This window comes from Octopus bimaculoides, chromosome 5, assembly GCF_046866305.1.
Source record: "Octopus bimaculoides isolate indiv1 chromosome 5, ASM4686630v1, whole genome shotgun sequence".
Taxonomy (NCBI): domain Eukaryota; kingdom Metazoa; phylum Mollusca; class Cephalopoda; order Octopoda; family Octopodidae; genus Octopus; species Octopus bimaculoides.
In genome coordinates this window covers 112817882-112841817 of record NC_142932.1, presented here as the reverse complement: position 1 = coordinate 112841817, position 23936 = coordinate 112817882, and the positions used below count along the sequence as shown (strand labels likewise).

The following is a 23936-nucleotide window of genomic DNA, read 5'->3' as shown; positions in this document are numbered from 1 at the left end:
AAAAACATAACAAGGACAGAAAAGGAAATGTCAGCAAAAACAAAATAAAAGTAAAAAAAAAAAAAAAGAAAAAAAACTAGCTGTCAGCACCAGTTTATACAAACTATTAATTCTAACAAGCAAATACTTTCTAAGCAGAGTCAGAAAATGCTTAAAATAACTTTCATCTTTAACATATAATTGGGAAAGTTTTCTTGCAGTCAACCTAATTGAAAGGTAGAACAAGTTTTAGTATACAAGTAAGAATCGTGAATATAAAAGGGTGAAAAGCTGTAAGTCACCTCAGATTTGGGGGTGGAATTGTTTGAGGATTTAGGTTTGCTTTTTTTTTATTAGGTACATGCAATTAAGACAGCAAGCTGGCAGAATCGTTAGCGTGCTGGACGAAATGCTTAGCGGCATTTCATCTGCCAATTCCACCAAGGACGACTTTGGAAGACGAAAATAATAAACATGAAGCTAAAAACTTCATCATCATTTTAATATCCACATTTAATATCCATTTTAATATCCACTCTATGCATCATTTAATATCCACTTTTCCATGCTTGCATGGGTCAGATGGAATTTACTGAGACAGATTTTCTACTGCCAGATGCCTCTTCTGTCACCAACCCTCTTGTCTTTCCAAGTATGGTGATATCTCCCCTTGGCCAAACATGTTTTCACAGAAGATTGGAAATGACTAACACCACCTGTAAGATGATGATGCTTACAACCATCACATGAAGTCAAGACAAAGAGACACAAACATTCTGGGTTCAAATTTCACTGAAGTCGACTTTGCTTTTCATCCTTTCAAGGTCAGTAAAATAAGTACCAGTTGAGCACAAGGGTCAATGTAATTGACTTCCCCACTCTATTGAAATTGCTGGCCTTGTGCCAAAAATTGAAGCCAATATTTCAAATATTACTAAAATGTGAATTAACTCCTTAGCCTAACTAATATTATCAAACTAAGAATTTAAGTTAAAATATTATGGCAAATTAGGGGCAAAAAATATTGATGTTAACTGAATAAAAAAAAAAGTGGTGGGAGGGTGGGTTACAAAGAGAAGGTTAAGACAGGCAGTAAGGAAACCCTTAGATCATTTGTTTATGGCAAAGGAGACACTGAGTCCAGTAAGACATCTTTGTCACAAGTGGTTCCATAATAAACACACCCTAGTGGAGATGGTAGACTTAATATGTTGGACCTTCATGTCCCATGTGTGTTTAACAATGGACAGCATTCTGTTGAGAGCACTCGTACTAGACATTTCAGTTGAGTAAAACATAGTGGTTTGTTAGCACTGATTGAGCAGAATCATGGTCAAAGGCGTTCAAGTTATGATTATCTTGTCCTATTTTTAGGGATAATATACAAAGTGCCCTATTATTTGAAGAAAGTAGGATATGATTTGAGGGAGATTTTGACTACTTTTTTCTAGGAGATGAATACAACCAGGTGAAAATTCCCTCTCACTTGGATGCAAATAACAAAGAACTTTCGGTTATACTCAACACAGTACAAGGGGGTGCTGAAAATTTCCTAGCTTTAGATAAAAGAAAATACAGAAGGATCAGTTGATTATGATTCACACACTTACTGCAATTGGTCCTTCAGTTTTCCTAAGCCCTGTAAAAGAACAGGGAAGGTTGTGCCTCCAACTAGGCTTTTCGTGATACCCTAAATGCCAGGAACTTTTCAGCACTCCCCTCATACAATGTAGTATTCTTCCCACATAAAAACTACTGTCAGGAGTTGAGTTGCTTTCCATTTTGAACTGTGTGCACCAGTTAATCTCTTTTGTTATTCAAAATTGCAAGGCTCACAGCAACAGAAACTCCACCAGGCCTAGATGCTTGTTGATGAAGTGTCCCCAGAAGTTGCATAATTTGACAAAAAAGTGGGGGCAGACAAGTTAAGAAGAAGAGGTTTAGTGTTGTGATGTTGGTGATATGTGTGTGTGTGTGTGTGTGTGTGTGTGTGTGTGTGTGTGTGTGCGTACATGCAAGTATAGGTATGTTAGTGTACAAGGGTGAAATTAGAAAAACAGTCAGTAAATATTTTGGTTTCATCTGTAGGTGTATTGTTTACGCAGAATCTCCAAACAAATTTTTTTCTCACCCCTCAACACCAACCTTTACCATACCCTCATTATCTCTGCCCCCATCTGATTGTCTGATCACTGCCTAATCAAGGTAACCTACTTTGTATTATCATATAGCATAACAAACTCATTTTCCAAAATCTCTGGTACATTAATCAGCTAATTGATTGAAATTCTGCCAATTCTATGCTAACTGCTCTTGGCAGTAAATGTACTTTAACACTAAGCATACCGAAACCAAACCCATCCTCCTGAATATGACAAGGTATGTCTCTCAGATAACCAAAATCCATGATCTCAAATATATCATAATATTTTACTCAGATTTGCAATGCTACTGTGTAAGAAACTAAAACACCTGTAATAAAATACTCTCTGTTACTAACTGAGAAACATTCACTTATTGCAACAATACTTGCAAATAACCATACAGAAAACAAGAGGCTTTCATTCATCACATGGCCTACAAGATCTTCCGCCTCCTAAATGGTGGTGAAGTCTTTTGGTCTTTCACCAAAAGTAACAAATATCCACGTGGCAAATCTTCTTAAACACAACCCTTCACCAAGATTATTATGTAAGTAACAAACCCTGTAGATAAAAGTTAATATATTTGTCACTTGCTTTTCTTCTACTGTGGAGGCACAATGGCGCAGTGGTTAGGGCAGCGGACTCACGATAGGGGGATCACGGTTTCGATTCCCAGACCGGGCATTGTGTGTGTTTATTGAGCGAAAACACCTAAAGCTCCACGAGGCTCCGGCAGGAGGGTGGGGTGGCGACCCCTATTGTACTCTTTTGCCCCAACTTTCTCTCACTCTTTCTTCCTGTTTCTTGAGTAATGCTGTGATGGACTGGCGTCCCGTCCAGCTGGGGGGGAACACATACGCCATAGAAACCGGGAAACTGGGCCCATGAGCTTGGCTAGGCTTGAAAAGGGTACATAAATAAATAAATAATTTCTTCTACTATGTATGGACACAATATACCCTTTCTTCTTGACTTGCTTATTCTACCTTTCTAGCACCATTCCTAAAAAGGAAAACTTCTGAGGAGACTTCATACCAACAAATAACAGGTCCTGAGGATGTTTCTCTTATCCCACATCTTTTCAATTTCTCTTAAAGATTTTCAATTCACCTATGGAAACACGACATTGTCTCCCATTCCGTTTCTCTCACTTCCAATATCACAAATGAGTTGGAAACAGTTGTAGACATCTCATGCTAGGCCTGCATCACTTCCATGAACAGAGATCTTAGAAACATCTTCCCATGGAGGATGATAATCCACTCTACTGCCCGAACACATAGTCCCTATGCATATTATCAGCACATTACAGAATCCTTGCTCATGAATAACAGTTAAAATAAGCCAACAAAAGAACCTTTACATGGTCACCTGATCTGCTAGAAGTCACACCCAAATCTCCCTCAAAATGATATCTGCCATTTTAGAAAAGATAAAGATACATTAGATACTGTAGTCCTACATATACTATGCCTTGCAAAAAAACAGTAAAGTATAGCTGGAACACCTTTGAACATAGGTCTGACTAGTCGGAGATGACCTAGGGTTAAACAACACAAATATAACATTTATAAACTTTACAACATACTGGACATCACCTTCTCTGATATAATCTCATGGTGATCGTACATCACTAACTTAGCTAAAAGGCATCTCAAACAATAGGTTTCCTTTTTAAGTCCTCATACTAATCCGAAACTAAACAATTACTAATCCACTACAAGGTGTCAGTTCAACAAATATTGAAGTACCACTCACATATATTAGGTAGTTCAGCTGCTGTATGCTCAAACATTTTATATCACATTAAAAAAATAAAGCTATCAAACCTTCACATAATAACACACCTCAATCACTAAATTACCAACATGATATGGTACATGTTGCTACATTAGTCCCTGTTCTGCTGAATTAGAAAACTGAGTGCTGCCTCTGCCAAAGCTTATACAATGCATCTATCTCTCTTAGATCATTCTGTTTTTGTTTGTTTCTTTTTTGTTTTTCTGTTTCAACACTTCAAAGCCTATACTAAACATTCTCCAGTATTTCCTCTCTATAAGAGAAACCCACTGGAACTTCCTCCCCACATCCTATGATTTCCTAACAAGAACCAAACTACAGATATTCGACTATTGACCTCACCAATCTGGAAAGCTCTTCAAAGACTATTAGCCTCAGCCCTTCTACAATGCATTATGTAATTAAAAATAAGGATGGTTAGGAAAAGTTAAATCTATAACTTCTACCACATGCTGTGTTCTGTAAATAGCAATTGAAATATTATCATCTGAGATGTTTTCGTAAATTATATTTTGAGCAACCACATTTCCTTATGGAAAACGAAGAGGCAATGAAAAGCAATGATGGGGTTCAGTTTCTTCTTCACAATTCAAGTTGCTATAATTGCTACACCTCATAATCTCTGATGCTCACTAAATACTTCTTCCAATTCTTTCTCCCCCAGAGCAGTCTCTATGATATTCTCTATCTGCCACATTTTTTCCAAACAGATACTGACCTATGGTGATATTCAAGCTGAACACCCACTGCATCATTCCTGCATCATGAGTGGATCTGAGGCCATTTGTTGCATTAACCTTCCTCCTTTGACTAACTTATTAAAAATTATATCAATATAAGCACAGGCATGGCTGTGTGGTGCGAAGTTTGCTTGCCAGCCAGCTGGTTTGGGTTCAATCCCACTGCATGATACCTTGGGCAAGTGTCTTCAAGTATAAACTTGGTCTGGTCAAAGCCTTTTGAGTGGAAATGGCAAACAGCAACTGAAAGAAGCCCATTGTGTGTGTATGCCTCTGTGTGTGTGTGTGTGTGTGTGTGTGTGTGTGTGTGTGCATGCGAGCGTGTGTGTGCCTCTGTGTGTGCCTCTGTGTGTGTGCCTCTGTGTGTGCCTCTGTGTGTGTGCCTGTGTGTGTGCCTCTGTGTGTGTGCCTGTGTGTGTGCCTCTGTGTGTGTGCCTCTGTGTGTGTGCCTCTGTGTGTTAGTGTGTGTGTGTGTGTGTGTGTGTGTGTGCCTCTGTGTGTGTGTGTGTCTGTGTGTGCATCCCTCTGAGTGTGTGTGTGTATGGATGTGTGTGTGTGTGTCTGTGTCTGTGTCTGTCTCTCTCTTTGTGTCTGTGTTTGTCCCCCACCACTTCTTGACAACTGGTATTGGTAAACATACCAATACCGGTTGCCAAGAAGTGGTGGGGGTCATACCAATACTGGTTGTCAAGAAGTGGTGTAACCTAGCAGATCAGGAAAAATGACCACTAGAAAAAAAAAAGTACAGATGTTGACAGTTCAACTAAAATTCTTTGAGGTGGTGCCCCAGCATGGCCAAAGTCTAGTGACTGAAACAAATACATAGATTGAAAAAAAAAAGAGATAGCAAAAATAAAATGGCAAAACTGAAGCAAAATAAAGAAAATAAAATCAAATCTTTCAGGATATTTCCTTATCTCAACAGTATTAATCCAGTGTTAATCTATGGAGATATTTACTGACTTCTGTCCTTAACCTATCTTAGATACCAAACAAATAATTTTCCCAAAATATATACGACGGGCTTCTTTCAGTTTCCGTCTACCAAATCCTCTCACAAGGCTTTGGTTGACCCAAGGCAGTAGTAAAAAAAAAAAAAAATTGCCCAAGGTGCCACACAGTGGGACTCAATTCAGAACTATGTGGTTGGGAAGCAAACTTCTTACCACACAACCACGCGAAATGCTTAGCGATATTTCCTCTGTTTTTACGTTCTGAGTTCAAATCCCGCCGAGGTCGACTTTGCCTTTCATCTTTTGGGAGTCGATAAATTAAGTACCAGTTGCGTACTGGTGTCGATCTAATCGACTGTCCTCCTCCCCAAAAACTCCGGGCCTTGTGAGGGGATTATCTAAGTGGGATAACAGAATCAACAATATAAACACACCAAGTGAACTGGCATAAACAACTTCGAGCATTTAGTTTACTGGAAGTATGAGATTTTGCTACCATGACAAAGTATTGATACTAAAACTAAGCTTATCATACTATTGTAATCAAGATATATTTCTGATGAAAGAAATTTGGAGAATTACCAGTTTAATAAACATGAAAACTTAGCAAGTTATTGCATGATGTTGGGCAGTTCCAAGTGGATTAGTATCAAAAGGGTTTGACTCATAATCCATACTGAATATGGGTGACTTCCAGAAATTACACAAAATGATTTACATATTTGAATTGTTGCTGTTTACCTTTAGATCATCCTTAACCAAGCAAACGTATGATTACACAGGCATTCCAGCTGAGACAATCTTATAAATTTTACCAGACATAATATATTTAGAACTACATTAACCAATGTACACTCCCTTTACAAATGGTATCATGTGATTTGACTATAACTAGCAGAACAAGCAACCTCACGTTGCCTCATGTTGGCCCCTTGTGGGCAATAAAAAAAAAATCTCAAATTGCCTCATTTTGAAGATAGTTAATATCATTTATCTTTTACTTGTATCAGACTGTGGCCATGCTGGGGGCACCACCTTGAAGAATCTCCTTTAATCAAATGAATCAACCCCAGTACTTATTTTTTGTCAAGCCTGGTGCTTTTTCTATCAGTCTCTTTTTGCCGAACTGCTAAGTTACGGGGACATAAACACACCAACACCAGTTGTCAAGTGGTGGTGGTGGACAAACACAGACACAAAGACACACACACAGACATAAATATACATGATAGGCTTCTTTTGGTTTCTGTCTACCAAATCCACTCAGGCAACAGTAGAAGACACAAGCACCAAGGCCCACCCAGTGGGATTGAACCCAGTACCATGTGGTTGGGAAGCAAGCTTTTTCCCACACAGCTATGCCTGCATCTATTAGTTTGTCTGTTTATCTATTTGTTTTTTAAATCTAATTAAAAATAATCTGGAGATTAAATCATAAACTAAAATGGAGAAAGTAATATTCTTAATAGCTTTTCAAAAAATATAGTCATATTTGTGATTTGACGATATCAGAGTGGATTGGAATGAACTAAACAATTTCAGATGAGATTATAAGATAAATGATATGCAAACATAAAGCAATAGTCTGAAGAATTTTGGAAAATTGACATAGTAATTAATTTTCCCCTGCTAGATGGCAACTATTGGTGAAACATTAGAAGATTATTAAAAATGGTAGCTTAATAAACTTACAGAAACTACGTCAACAGTTAATGCTAATAAATTCCATATGCTTTTTAAGAAACTGGAACTTTTAATGAAAGAAAAAAAATAAAGATTTGCAAATACACTTTAAAAAAATTTTTCTTCAGTTTCATTAAAATTTTTTTCAATCTCTTGTAAATTAAGGAATGTCTGTATAAAGAATATTTAATTAATTGCTACTTTGCACTGTAAAATATTTTACTTTTCTATAGAGAATAGTTATTTTAATTTAACCCAAGGTCAATTGTGTTTGACCAGACCAATGGCCAGAGGCATTTCAGCCATGATCATCTTGTTTTTTATGAGTATCTAGGGCTACCTAATGCAATGTCCTTTTCTGTAGTTAACCCTTTAGCATTCAAACCAACCATATTCGGCTCAAATTTTACCTATTTTATATTTAGACTGTCTGAATCTGGCTTCTCATTCATACCTTATAATGCCATTCTAAAAACAAGCAATTGCTTATTTTTAGAATGGTATCATGGAAATTAATCATGATATCATGGACATTAATCAATAATAAATGATTAATGGATGGTTAATTCAAAACAATGTAAATATAGATGTGTTAACATTTGACAGAAAATCTGAATGACAAAAGTATTAAGATAGTAGCATGTGTTAAAAAGGAGCTTGCCTACTGTTTCTAGCTCATTGGTGACTGTGTAGAAGTTTGTTGGTTTGTTATCTGTTTAAATTAATTTAGTTTAACAAAATATGAAATAGTAAAGAAGTAAAGCCTGTCTCTTTGTCATACATCATTTTTCTGCCACAAAATAACTGGAACTCACAATAAGCAATTTTAAAATTCATAACTAGTTTTATCTTTCCATCCTTTTCTAGTCTCAGCCAATTGACTGCAGCCATCTTGGGACACAGACTCAAAGGGTTTTAGTCAAACAGATCGACACCAGCGCTTATTTTTTAAGTTTGGTACTTATTCTATATGTGTCTTTTGTCAAACGACTAAGTAACAGGGATGTAACAAACCAACACCTTTTGTTAAGTGTGGTGAGGGAGACAAATAGAAGCACAAAGACACACACACAGATATATATATACATGATAGGCTTCCACACAGTTTCCATCAACCAAATTCACTCAGAGGGGTGTAAGTTGGTCTAGTTACATAAAGTATAGCAAAAATTTATGAGTAAAATCACAATTTTAGAAGCAGTATTGAAAACAAAATTTGTTTCAGACTAGCAAAGAAAATTATGATTAAAAGTAATGTGTGTGTGTGTGTGTGTGTGTGTGTGTGTGTGTGTGTGTGTGTGCATGTGCACGTGAGAGAGTGTGTGCGTGCGTATGTTTGTTCATCTGGGTTTTACAAATAAAATCAAAAGAATTAATGATTTCAGTTTTGAAGTTATCACAGATAAATTTTCTAAATAGAAAGTTTCGAAGGGGTAGAAAATAATGTTGTAATATCAGTTTTAATACAAAATCCATATGAATCACAAACCTGGGATATATTTCCTTTCAAATGAATTATACCATAAAAATATTAAAAACATATTCTTTTTGTATGGGAAAATATAAAAACCATATTCTAAATGTGGATGTGGTTGTTTGGTAAGAAGTTTGCTTCCTAACCACATGGTTCCAGGTTCAAGTCCCACTGCGTGGTACCTTGGTCAAGTGTCTTCTATTATAGCCACAGGCCGGCTAAAGCATTGTGAGAGGATCTGGTAGACAGAAGCTGAATGAAGCCTGTTATGTATATGTGTGTGTGTAGGAGGTGGGGTTTGTCCCCCACCACTGCTTGACAACCAGTGCTATCCCCATAACTTAGCAGTTCAGCAAAAGAGACTGATAGAATAAGTACTACACTTAAAAAAAAAAAAAAGAACTGGGGTTGATTCATTTGACTAAAATTCTTCAGAGCAGTGCTCCAGCAAGGCCACAGTCTAATGACAGAAATAAGTAAAAGATAAAAGGTATTCTTTTATTCTTTTACTTATTTCAGTAACTGGACTGTGTGGCCAAGCTGGAGCACCGCCTTTAGTAGAACAAATCAACCCCAGGACTTATTCTTTGTAAGCTTAGTACTTATTCTATTGGTCTCTTCTGCCGAACTGCTAAGTTACGGGGACATAAACACACCAACATCAGTTGTTAAGTGATAGTAGGAGGACAAACACAGACACACAAACACACACACACATATACGACAGGCTTCTTTCAGTTTCCATCTACCAAATCCACTCACAAGGCTTTGAGTAGAAAACACTTGCCTAAGGTGTTACACAGTGGGATTGAACCCGGAACCATGTGGTTGGGAAGTAAACTACTTACCACACAGCCACTCCTGCACCTATATATTTTTTTTAAATTTTAAATAAAAGTTTTAAATATCACGAAAATGTTACGTGTCTTATTACTGTGCATTTAGTAATCAGTTATTTAATTTACTGCAACTTAATACCCACATAATTTGCTGCGTCTTGGTAAGTAGGAACTTCATTTACAAGGCAGTGGTACAGCCAGAGCTATAACAGAAGAGACACTTCTCTAAGGTGCTGTACAGTGGAACTGAACCTGAAATCTTGTGGTAGCAAAGCAAGCTTCTTAACCACACTGCCATACCAGTGGATTTTATGACTCTTTTCAAAATAAATTATTCTTACAAACAATACACTGATAAATCAAAAGGCTTTAAAATAGAAATATTTTAATAGTTAAAAATATTGGTTTCAAATTTTGGCACAAGGCCAGCAATTTCGAAGGAGGGAGCTAGTTGATTACATCGACCCCAGTACTCAACTGGTACTTATTTTATCAACCCCAAAAGGATAAAAAGCAAAGTCAACCTTGGCAGAATTTGAACTCAGAATGTAAAGACAGACAAAAGCATTTTACCGAGTGTGCTGATTCCACCAGCTCACTGCCTTGAAATAGTTAAAAACACTGCAATAAATTTTAGTGACCTTTTCAAATTCTAGAGAAATGGCATTTTGTAATATTAAATCTTTTAAATGAGGTTAAAAATAAACACCAATGACCTTCTTTCAAGCTTAGTTTAATGAGGAAGTGAAATGTTTTCCAGTAGTTATACTCTTCCAACAGGAAAAATAAATAATATACATGTTTATGTTTCCTTTCCAGTGAAAGCTATCAGGCTGGACAACAAAATAACATGATGGTATCTAATAATAATATACTCTGCTGCAGCCAGTTTTACACTCGCATGAACATACGCAAGATATTATATCAGTTAGTAAAAAGGAAATGATAAGGTTTCACTAAGCTAATGCAACTGACATACGTCTTAAAAAAATATAATTCAAAACTTTTCGTACATTTACAGCTTCTCATATTCACCCAAAGATTTACTAGTGTGGAAACAAATTCAAATATAAATAAACATATGTATATATGTTTCATCCGGTAGGGTGTCCAAAATGACACTCCTCAGGCTTGGCGGGATAGCAAGTTTAGTCACAGGTGAGCTGATCATGCCATAGGACAGATGAACTCAGGAGACTTCATGACAAAGCATGTTCATGTAGATGTGTAATTCACACATATAGATGTGTAAATTCACAAGGGAAAAGCATACTTTTACTTGATGCCAGTCATTTTAACATCTACTTTTCTATGCATGCATGGCTTGGAGGGAATCTGTCAAAGAAGATTTTCTGCAGCCAGATTACCCTTCCTGTTACCAACAACCTTCGCCTATTTCCAAGTTAAGATATTTCCCCATAACCAGACAGGTTTTCGCAGAAGATTGAAAGCAAAGGACATTATGTGCATGACAATGACACTTGCTTACGACTATCATCCAAAGGCAAGTCAAGGGAACAGTAACATACACACATATTTATATATATGTGTGTGTGTGTGTGTGTGTGTGTGTGTGTGTGCATATATATATATGTGTGTGTGTGTGTGTGTGTGTGTGCATATATATATATGTGTGTGTGTGTGTGTGTGTGTGAGTGTGTGTATATATATATATATATATATATATACACATATATATATACACACACACACACACACACACACACATATATATATATATGTATATATATATATATATATATACATGTATATATCTATGTATATATACTACATATAATATTTGTAAACAAGCCCAATAGGCTTTGTAAGTTATGGAGAGAAAGCGACTATGGAAGTCTCTTAGTGCAATAATAACTATATAATAATATATCATAATAATAATAATAATAATAATATATATTCTCTGATTTAAAGTGACATATTATATAAGCAACTGACTGAAAAATGATGAGCTAGCCAGAATCAAACCCACATATCAATGCTTACACGTTTCCATGAGCATCCTATTAAACCAAAAGCTCACTCATACATTTCAGCCAAATTTTATGAAATATATACTTTGTCTAATACTACATATAATATTTGTAAACAAACCCAAAAGGCTTTGTAAATTATGGAGAGAAAGCCATGTAAGTGTTGATATGTGGGTTCAATTCTGGCTAGGGTTAGCTCTTCATTTTTCAGTCAATTGCTTATATAAAACATCGCTTTAAAACAGAGAATATATATTATTATTATGATATACTATTATATAGTTATTATTGTATCTATCTATCTATCTATCTACCTCTCTCTCTCTCTCTCTCTCTCTCTAAGTTCTCCAGTGGTCAACACAGCTGCATTCTCTGTTGAAGTACTGGCAATATCAAGAAAGTAAAGTCTTGGTCTTTGACATATTGGCAGAGAGAGGCATTACATTTTAAAAGGAAAGAGGGAAATAATGACGAAAAACAATGGATTTGCACATATTTCCTTTCTACCAAGTTCACTCACATGACACTTGTTAGGCCAGAGCTATAACAGAAGACACTTGCCCAAGGAGCTGTACAGGTGGGACTGAATTAAAAACCACATGGTTGCAAAGTGAGCTTCTTTAACCATGCTCCCACTTAACCATGACCACACAGCTGATCATTCTTTGAACTTTATTTAAGTTCTTCTTCACAGAATTCAAGCTGGTCACTAACAAACTATTCTGTCTTTTTAACTGGAATCAAGACATTTCCGGGGATTAGCAAAAATGTTTGTGTGTGTGTGTGTGTGTGTGTGTGTGTGTGTGTGTATGAATGTCAATAAGTTTTTGCACCTGTTTCTAGTCAGTTCGGTCCCAGACAAGTGGCAAAGTAACAAGAAACAACTCGAAAACATTTGTACATCAAAAGCTATCATCTTTGGCTGTTCTTTACATAAATTATGAGAGCCACATTCCACACAGTACCAAGGCATGAAAAAGAGAATACACGCACGCACACACACACACACACACATAGCAAACAGTAGTGGGTTTTAAATCCTACAAGGGAATTTCAATGTAGTCACGTAATCTGCTAGAAATAGAAGGCAAATTTACTTGAAAGCAAACTCTCATCCAAAAGAAAAAAGAAAGGCATATTTGGCAATGAGGTAATTGTAGATACACTGGCTTACAAAAAGAAAAGAAAAGGGATAAGATGGGGTGGTCACAACTGGAATGCTTTGATCATAAGTCTCTTGATCAGGACAGACTTGGCGCTTAATAGCATATTACTACTAATACCACAAAATGCTTAGAATATTTCATTAAAAGCAGCTGCTCTACTACTACCACTACTAATGATAATAATAATAATAATAATAATCCTTTCTACTATAGGCACAAGGCCTGAAACTTCATGGGTGAGACTAGTCGATTACATTGACCCCAGTGTTCCACTGGTACTTAATTTATCCACCCTGAAAGGCTGAAAGGCAAAGTCGACCGCAGCAGCATTTGAACTCAGAACATAGAAACGGGTGAAATACCGCTAAGCATTTTGTCCAGTGTGCTAACGTTTCTGCCAGCTCGCCACCTTACTACTAATAATAATAATAATAGATATCAAATTTTGACACATGGCCAGCAGTTTGGGGGAGAGGTAAATTGATTACATCAACCTCAGTGCTCAACTGGTGCTTAATTTATCAACCCTGTAAGGATGAAAGGCAAAGTCAACCTTGGTGAAATTAGAAACCCAGAACGTGAAGAGACAAAATGCTGCTAAGCATTTTGCCTAACAAGCCAGTGATTCACTACTACTACTACTACTACTACTAACAATAACAAGAAATGTTTCACCTGATACAAATCCACCCCCACCACATTGTCTAACACCTGCATGGACTCACAAGGGATGTGTGAAAGATAAAATCAGAATCCACGGTAATTTTACTGCTTTATTGTAATAGAGTCTGGTTTAGAAGATACAATATAATATCAGAACAGTGTCTAGAAGTAATGCTGAAACACAGTTTAGTTAATATCTATTTACAAATATCCTAGTAAAGTGAAATGCACTTAAAGAATAGGAAAACTGAAATACAAACATATACATCTCTCTTTCTCTCTCACTCTTTTCGGAAATTTTTACTTCAAAATTGAAAAACCTCGCTATCAAGCGAAGGAAGACAACTCGCCTGGCCATAATTTTTTAAGAGGAATATTTCTTGTACTCCTTATGCAGAGGTGAACCAGCACCTGTTCCTACACCTTAGAACCATCATGACATCTGATGTGGCTTTTTAAACCAGACAATGCTTTGAAAAGACACCCACATTGATTGCATATCCAATTTGGACCACCAAGAGCTGCAGTTAAGTTCTGATCTTTGTGGATCAGAACATATGATGGTTAAGAAGTTCATTTCCTAATTGTGAAATTTCAGCTTGGGTTCAATCATACTACACCATACTTTAGATAAGTGTCTTCTACAGTAGCCTTAGGTAACCAGAAGCTTGTGAATAAAATTTACGGAAACCCATCAGGGAGACCATTTCTGATATTCAGTGGTTGGCTTAATCCATCGCTTGGGTAGACAACAACACTTTCTCCTCCTCCACCTGCTGTGTATTTAGCTGAGTCCATTCTATTGCAAGCATTTGCACTAGGTCTCCTCTATCTGAAAATATCTTCTCCCCTTATTTCCCACCAGTCTTCGGAGCCTTACAAAAGGTCATGGGTATTGCTCTCCTTCCTCTAATCAGTGATTGAAAGAATTCTTTTTAAATATTCATTTGTTTGTTAGTTTAACTCTTTAGAATTCACATTATTGTGTCAAATGTAGAGCTTATTTATTCAAATTGTTTTGAATTAATCATTCATTATCTCATAGGTTCATGATTTTGGTGATGTTATTGTTTATTTTTAGAATGACATTGTAGGGGATGTGTGATAGGCTAAAGCTACTCAGTTTCATCACAAAAAAGTGGTATATTTGGGCCAGATATGGCCAGTTTAAATGCTAAAGAATAAACCCATTTCATAATGAAAGGGTTAATGTCTGGGTTTTTTTTAATGCTAGTATGGGTTAGACAGAGAGTTATTTGAGGCAGGATTTTATGATTTGGTACTCCTCATATAGCCAATCCTTAACTGATTTTCAAGAAGAGATGTTTTTAGATCAGAGGAATTCCAAGGTACAGAGCTAACTGACAATTTAATGACAAGAAATATCAACAAACATTACTATTTGTGACCCAGCTATAAATGTTGACATTTTGTTGTTCATTACCAAATTGTAAACATTCATTCATTCTCTCTCTCTCTCTCTCTCTCTCTCTCTCTCTCTCTCACACACACACACACACACACTCACACTCACACACACACACACACACACACACACACTTTTGCTTACTTCGGTCTTTGAACAATTTCTGTTTGACAAATTCTCTTCCTACAACCCCAGTTGACCGAGGGCTATAATAAAAGACATTTGCCTAAGGTACAAAATGGGATTGAACCTTACATTATGTGGTTGAGAAGTAAAATTCTTTACTGCATCAGCATGCCTCTATCTACCTATCTATACATATACACACACACATATATTTGTAAATAGTAAGGGATTACTCCAAACATTTACTGGTTTGTTCTCAGTTAGGTATTTAAAATAGGGTGACATTATTTAGAAGAGTAAATAGTAATAAAGAACTTGGTTGCAATGAATTTGATTCTTCCATGAATGATCAAATTAAAACTAAATCTGAGAGAAATATAAAAGATTAACTTTTCAATTGTTCTAAACAGGAATAAGTGTAAGACAGAAAATATAATATCATCATCATCATCGTTCAACATCCGCTTTCCATGCTAGCATGGGTTGGACAATTTGACTGAGGACTGGTGGACCAGATGGCTGCACCAGGCTCCAATCTGATCTGGCAGAGTTTCTACATCTGGATGCCCTTCCTAACGCCAACCACTCCGAGAGTGTAGTGGGTGCTTTTACGTGCCACCGGCACGAAGGCCAGTCAGGCGGTACTGGCAATGGCCATGCTCAAAATGGTGTATTTTACATGCCACCTGCACAGGAGCTAGTCCAGCAGCACTGGCAACGATCTTGCTCAAATGTCGTTGCATGTGCCACCGGCACAAGTGCCAGGAAGGCGACGCTGGTAATGAGACAAATCAAAGGATATTAAAATAAAGACCCTGAAGAAACTACACCCATATTATAGTAGGGCTGAAATTGCAATGGGAACTAATCAGTGCAGTTGAAACATGTGTAGGTCTAAGTAAAGCTGTATATATATAAAAAGAATTAAAGGTAATGCTATGCCACTTCATAATAATCATTATTACTATTGCTGATATATATATATATATATATGTATATATATATATATATATATATATATATATATATATGACAGGCTTCTTTCAGTTTCCATCTACCAAATCCATTCACAAGGCTTTGGTCAGCTAGAGGCTATAGCAGAAGACACTCAAAGTGTCATACAGTGGGACAGAACCCAGAACCATGTGGCTTGGAGGAAAACTTCTTACCACACAGCCATGATAAAATCTTTTGTATCTCTTTAAGCTTAACACCATATTTTATAGATAACTTTTCTTTTCTATTTTTTCTCTTGTCTGTAGACTTATTCAGCTTGGTATATTTCTAATAGCTAAGCTGGAACCTGGCTCTTCTCCCAGTTCTTTATACAGATGACTATTCAGTAATCTATTCTTAGTCTTGTATAAGTCTACACTTCAGTTATGAAACACAAACACACGCATACAAAAACACTACTACTACTACAATTATTACCATCACCACCACCATTTTATGTGCATTTTCTCCATGCTTGCATGGGTTGGCTGAGATTTGATGAGGTAGTATTTGGAGGTTGGATATTCTTTCTGTTACAAACCTATGCCTGTTTTTGGAGTAAAGTATTTTTATTCTAGTGATGGTCTTAACAAATCAAAACAGATAAGACAACTGAACTACACACACACACACACACACGCAACAGAGGCTTCTGTGCAATTTCTGTCATTGAATTTCACTCAAATATATATACAACAGGCTTCTTTCAATTTCCATCTATCAAATCCACTCACAAGGCTTTGATCAGCCCAGGGCTATAGTAGAAGACACTTTACCAAGGTGTCACACAGTGGGACTGAATCAAGACCCACATGTTCAGGAAGTAAGCTTCTTATCACACAGCCATGCCTAGTTATACTGGGTTTTCCTAGAAACGTGTAAGATAAATTCATTTATCAACCCTTTAACCTTCAGATTACTCTGTCAAATTTAATGCTTATTTATTGCTATTGTTTGGAATTAATCATGCATTATGTCTTGGCTTTGAGAATTTGATGATATAACTGATCATTTTTAGAATGTCATTGTAGAGGTCATATGAGAGGCCAGATTTGGCTGGTTTGAACATAAAACATATTGAATATTTTTGCCAGACATAGCTGGCTTAAATGCTAAAGGGTTAAGCAAATCCAACTATATAGCTTTCATTCACACCCACTGAGAATGACTGTAACTTTTGCCAATCCATGAAACAACCAGAAACAAATAATTGCAAAATATATAAGTCCGCATTATAACTATATATCGAACCAAATTTGACGACTGGCACCCATGCTAAACTTTCCTTCATTGGACACTAAACTCTGCTTGCAAAGACCTGTTGGGGCAAGTGAAATTGAAATCGTAATTGGACCAAATTCGATGACTGGCACCCGTGCCAGTGGAGTGCTAATAGCACCGTCCGAGCGTGATCATTGCCAGAGCAGCTGTCTGGCTTCTGGCCAGTGGCACGTAAACAGCACCATTTGAGCATGATAGTTACCAGCGTTGCCTTACTGGCACTTGTGCCGGTGGCACGTGAAAAAACATTCAAGCGAGGTCATTGCCAGTGCTGCTGGACTGGCTCCTGTGCAGGTGGCATGTAAAAAAACACCATTTGAGCATGGCCGCTGCCAGTACTGCCTGACTGGCCCTGTTGCACTTTGGTCATATTTTTTTCTACCATAGACCCCAGGTTGGCAAATGCCTTGTGAGTGAATTTGGTAGATGGAAACTGTGTTGAAGTTCATCATGTGTGTGTTTGTGCATGTGTGTGCTTGGGCATGTGTGTGCTTGGGCATGTGTGTGCTTGGGCATGTGTGTGTGTACATGTGTGTTCTTCTTTGTGTTTGTCCTTCACCACTGCCTGACAACTAGTTTGTTTATATTCCCATAACTTAGCAGTCCAGCCAAAGAATCAACAGAAAAAGTGTCAGGCTTAAAAAAAAAAAAAAGTAATGGGATCAATTTGTTTGACCAAACTCCTCAAGATGGTGCCCCAGGATGGCCACAGTCTACTGACTGAGACTAATAAAAGATAGAAACTAAATACAAATTCTAGATTGTTCTAAAAAAATATTAAAATGTAGAGAATATATTTTTGTAATATACACTCCGAGTTTCTATTACCTAGGGACTAGATGTGACTCACAAGGTCACAAAACAGCTACAGAAAATGTACATATACAAGCATACTTTTACTTAAACATCAAACTATGTTCTGTGTGTGTGTGTGTGTGTGTGAGACCACTCTGTACTCTGTTCTTCTACAGCTCTTGACTGGTTCTCAAAAATCACAAGGTCTTGAGAGTTCTACTCAAGGTTGTGGACTTTCATGTGAGTGACATACAGTGATTATAAAAGTGGTTATTTTTGGCGCCTCATGAGTCATGATTTCCTCCCTCCCTCTCTCCCTCTCTCTCTGAGAAATGAAAACCTAAACCAATGAAACACACACACAAATAAAATCACATTAAATCATCCACTTGAAAGTAGTCACTCCTTTTTACAAATATTTGTGGATTTTAGACGAAACTAAACACTGTCTCTCATTCATCATTAACACAAAAGACCATCTACCCTATTCTTGAATGGGGCACAAATCTCTCATCCACATTCTCTAACTTATTTGTGGGTCAAGGATACATTCTGTATTCTAACTTTGCTCCTAAAAGTGGTCCCTCTACATATTTAGGGAGAATCTTCTCTCACTACTTACATTGTCACCTGGATCTTATTGACAATCACTTGATCATCATTTTAACATTCATGTTTCCGCCTTGCATGGAACAGATGGAATTCATTGAGGTAGGCTTCCTTCCTGATGCCAGCCCTCACTCGTTTCTAAGTAAGTTAATATTTTCCCATGGCTAGACATGTTTTCATGGAAGGTAAGAAACAAAGACAATATTGCTTTTATGATGAAAAAACTCATTTTTAGTCATCCCAAGATGTCAAGACAAGAAAACACAAAAGTACACACACATACATAAATACCTACACATATCTATCTATCTATCTATTTGTGTTTATCTCTAATTGTGGAGGGAACCTGTGATAGAGGTAGACCCAGGAAGATATGGGATGAGGTGGTGAAGCATGATCTTCAAATGTTGGGCCTCACAAAGGCAATGACAAGTGACCAAGACCTTTGGCGGTATGCTGTGCTTGAGAAGGCTCGTCAAGCCAAGTGAAACTGTTGTCATGGCTGATGACAGTTCCATGTGACTGACACCCAAGCTGGTGGCACATAAAAGCACCCATGCTGGTGGCACATTAAAAGCATCCATTATATTCTCAAAGTGGTTGGCATTAGGAAGGGCATCCAGCTGTAGAAACCATGCCAAATCAGACTGGAATTTGGTGCAGCTCTCGAGCTGGCCAGTTCTAGTCTAACCATCTAACCCATGCCAGCCTGGAAAGCAGATGCTAAATAATGATGATGATATATACATATATATATATGACGTGCTTCCTTCAGTTTCCATTACCTAATCCACACACAAGGCTTTAATTGGCAAAGGGCAATTATAAAAGACAGTTGCCCAAGGTGTCCCACAATAAGACTGAACCTGGAACTACATGGTCCACTCCTTCATGTTGGCATGAGCTAGATGGGCTTTTTGATGGAAACGTTTTATAGCTGGATGCCCTTCTTTATGCTAACCCTTTTAGTCACTCCTTACTACAATATGTTGGGATACGGTGTTCCTCTGAATAAATTAAGCACAAGACATAATCTACAGAATTCCCACCCAGTATTATAGCACAACCCACCCAGCATATATCCCGCATAATCACCACTTAATAAAATGATACACATAATCAACATCTGAAACCACAGCACAATCCACACACAAGCCATATAGCATATAATGCGGAGAGCTGGCAGAAACGTTAGCATGCTGGACGAAATGGTTAACAATATTTCGTCTCTCTTTACATTCTGAGTTTAAATTCTTCCGAGGTCAACCTTGCCTTTCATCTTTCAGGGTCGATAAATTAAGTACCAGTTGTGTACTGGGGTTGGTCTAATTGACTGCCCCTCCCATCCCCAAAAATTTCGGGCATTGTGCCTAGAGTAGAAAAGAATTAATTGTGTGCTTACAATTCTACCATCTTACTACAACAACAATAATAATAATATTAATAACAATAATAATAATAAAAATAACAACAATAATAATAATAATAATAATAATAATCATAATAATAATAATAATAATAATCTTTTCTACTATAAGCACAAGGCCTAAAATTTTGTGGGAGGGACCAATCGATTACATTGATCCAGTACATAAATGGTACTTATTTCATTGACCCCTGAAAGAATACCTCAGTGGAATTTGAACTCAGAATATAAAAAATGAAATGCTACTAACCATTTTGTTTGACATGCTAACAATTCTGCCTGCTCACCACCTTAATAATAATCGAAACAAATAGGGGCTGCAATAAGGGTGGAACACTTGCAGAAAACAGCACTGCTTGGAACTGCTCGAATACTCCGGAAGGTGCTTGAAAAATAAGAGGTGTTACCTTAGTTCACTGGTAGTGAACAGCTGACACTGTAGTACATCTCCAGCGTTAGAAGCTGTGCAAAGGCAATAATAATGTACATTGTTTCATCTTGGTATAAAAGATGGGCTACAGCAAATATTCTGCTTAATACCACAGATTTGCTTGTCAATTGTTGTAACCTTAATCAGTTGAGCATGTCCCTTAGTTGCTGATGATATGTGCATCTCTGATCATGAGCAGAAGTAGTGGGGGAGCATCATAGCCATGTGTTGAGAGGAATTCTTTGGGGCTTGAATAATTCACCTCTTGAAACATGGGTGTTTTGTTCATCATTCTTAAGCAACCCTTATTCAGGGACCTGAAGAAAATTCTAACTGGGCCCCACCTACAAGGTCATGCACTGTTTATTTTGATATGAGATCACTACGTCAAGCACATATCGTTGTGATGCATGTACCTGGTATACCCTTACCAGACAGGTAGTCATGATGGGTATACTGGGCTTGGTATATTTTACCCCCGTGTCACTTTGATGGCACGCACTGCTCTCTCACTCAATAAAGATAATAATAATAATAATAACAATAATAATTATAATAATAATAATAATAATAATAATAATAATAATGGTTTCAAATTTTGGCACAAAGCCCAAAGAGGCGAAAGGCAAAGTGGACTTTGGCGGAATCTGAACACAGAACATAAAGATGGATAAAATAACGCTAAGCATTTTGCCCAGCATGCAATAATAACCCTTTCTACTATAGGCACAAGGCCTGGAATTTGCGGGGACGGGGGATAGTCAATCACATCTTCCCCCGTATCTGATTAGCACTTAATTTATCGACCCCCAAAAGGATAAATGGAAAAGTCAACCTCAGTGGAATCTGAACCCAGAACGTAAAGATGGATGGAATGCCACTAAGCATTTTGCTCAGCGTTTAATAATGATGATGATGATAATAATAATAATAATAATAATAATAATAATAAACAGTGACAGCAGTAATGATGATGATGATGATGATGATGATGATGTTGATCAGAACAATTATAATTAAGCTATCAAATTTTCCTCTACAGATATTTCACAAGCAAAAAAAATTAACACAAATATTTAATGTACTCATTAAATCCAAATTTAACTTCTACTTGTTAAAGAAAAACTACTAGAAATATCAAGTGAATGATTACTTACCAGTTTTAATTAGAACAGCAATCAGGGTATCTAGAAGATTGATAAGAGAAGAAGCCTTCAGAAACAATCTTAAGTAATCAAAAGTCAGAATTTTTTTTTTCTTTTTGCTATTTCTTTATTTTTTTTAATATGAAGTAATTAATTGATGTAATTATAAGCCAAAAATCTCAAGTTACTAATTTGGTTTGGTCATTTTCCACCAGTTCAACTTCATCTAGACTTCTGCAAGATTTAATTACTAGTGACTAGTATAAATATATACACAATGACAGATTCTAAAATTACGACTGGTTTTCTTCAGTTCCATCAGCTCAAAGTGTTTAACAAGTGTCTAAATATGTCTATTTAAAATAGTCCATGCTATTATGAAGAAAACACATCAAATAAATGGCTGAAGAGAATAATCTATTCACACTCAGAAAAATCACAAGAATTATCTTTTAAATGGATGTGTACAAAAATCTAATAAAGAGAGGTTTTTGTGACATTGTGTACATCTTTTTATTTATTTATTTATTTTTTATTAATCAGACAATATTAATTTCCGGTGTCCTCTATATCACACTATATGTCATGTGTGTGTATGTGTGTGTGACAGAGAGAGTCAGAGAGAGAGAAAGTACACATGTGCACACACTGATTAGTGTGTGTACAAAGCCACATTCCAAGTGTGAAAAAGAAACAATGATGCTCTTTCATTCATATTTTATGTCAATTTTTCCATGCTAGCATGGGTTAGATGGAAATATTATTGAGGCATTGTGTTACAGCCAGAGGTCTTTTTTAGCCTCCTCCTCATCATCATCACCATTTAACATCTGTTTTCCATGCTTGCATGGGTTGAACGGTCTGACAAGAGCTGACCAGCTGGAGAACTGAGGCAGACTCCATTTGTCTGTTTTGGTACGGTTTCTACAGCTGGATGCTCTTTCTAATGTCACCACTTTATAGAGTGTACTAGGTGCTTTTTAAGTGGTACCAACATAGGTGCTTTTTACGTGGTACCAGCACAGGTGTTCTTTACATGGCACCAGCAATGGTACTTTTTATAGTGCTTTTTATATAGCACCAGCATGGGTGTGTATTTCATGTGGCACCAGCACCCATGAAAAAATAAAAGATCTTTTATTCCACATGTTTATTCCACAGTGGATGATTTATTGACAGGGGAAATGACAAAATTTTCAGGGCAGCACATTTATTAACACAAATACACACATATTCATACGTGTGTGTGTGTGTGTGTGTGTGTGTGTGTGTGTGTGTGTGCATGTGCGCATGCATACGTGTGTGTGCAACTGGCTTCTTTCAGTTTTTGTCAAACAAATCCACTCGCACAACTTTGGTTAATCTGGGGCTGTGGTAGAAAATAGTTACCCAAGGTGTTATGCAGTGGGATTGATCTTGAAACTACATGGTTACAAAACAAACTTCTCAGCCACACAGCCATGTCAACCCATATAAAGAAAACGTTTTTCCACTTATGGAAAAATGCTTACACAATAATAATCTGCTTCCTTCTCAATATCTAACTAAATCCTCAAATTGCAAATTGTGCTTCATTTTTACGATTATGGTATAGCTCCTGCAAGACAGGTTGTGGGAAAGAGGAAACAAAACAACAGGTCATGGGTTATGGTCAGAAGAAATGTTTGCAACAGGTGGACCCCACTAAAGATATCCAAGGTCCAGATGGTTGTATCAAGCCATAATTAAGCCTACCCCCTTATCAACAGATACAGTCCACGTCCCAGCTTCTACATACTTTCAATCTACCCAATTATACTGACAAGGCTTGAACTGACCCAAAGCTATGACAGACAACACTCTGAAATTGCTGTGCAATAAGATTGAGCTGAAATCACATGATTGTGTGACAGAGTTCTTAATCCCATGGCCATGACTGCGCCTATTCTCTGAGAGCATAAAGGAGAAATTAAGAAAATGACATAGACAATAAGTCTGCAGAAGTTGATCTTTTGATCTACAACCACAGACAGCATGGACTTAGTTGATAGTTTCATTTGTCTGGAGTGAGATCACATAGACAAATAAAAAATGTGATAGTAAAAGTGGTATCTAAACATTTATATGCAATGGACTAACCTGAGTATTTCTCTCTTTGTGTGCCATACCTACATGCATTGGTAGTCATAAAGAGACTGAGCTAAGTTGTGTTGGATGGCAGGGACTTCTAGTCTATTCTGTCCCACACACAACTGAGCATAGTATTTCTGAAACCAACAAACTTGTGT

The 23936-nt window shown here is 36.9% G+C and overlaps 1 protein-coding gene across 5 annotated transcripts in view; it reads right to left on the bottom strand.

The window, feature by feature from the left end:
- Positions 1–23936, bottom strand: part of LOC106868419 (uncharacterized) — a 116961-nt gene that overhangs the window by 40190 nt on the left and 52835 nt on the right. For 3 of the 5 annotated variants that reach the window (XM_089352967.1, XM_089352968.1, XM_089352969.1), the window contains exon 3: positions 21682–21711. The exons of the other annotated variants lie outside the window; for them this stretch is intronic. The gene's annotated coding sequence lies outside the window, so the exon portion shown is untranslated. The remainder of the gene's footprint in view (positions 1–21681; positions 21712–23936) is intronic. 5 annotated transcript variants of the gene reach the window in all.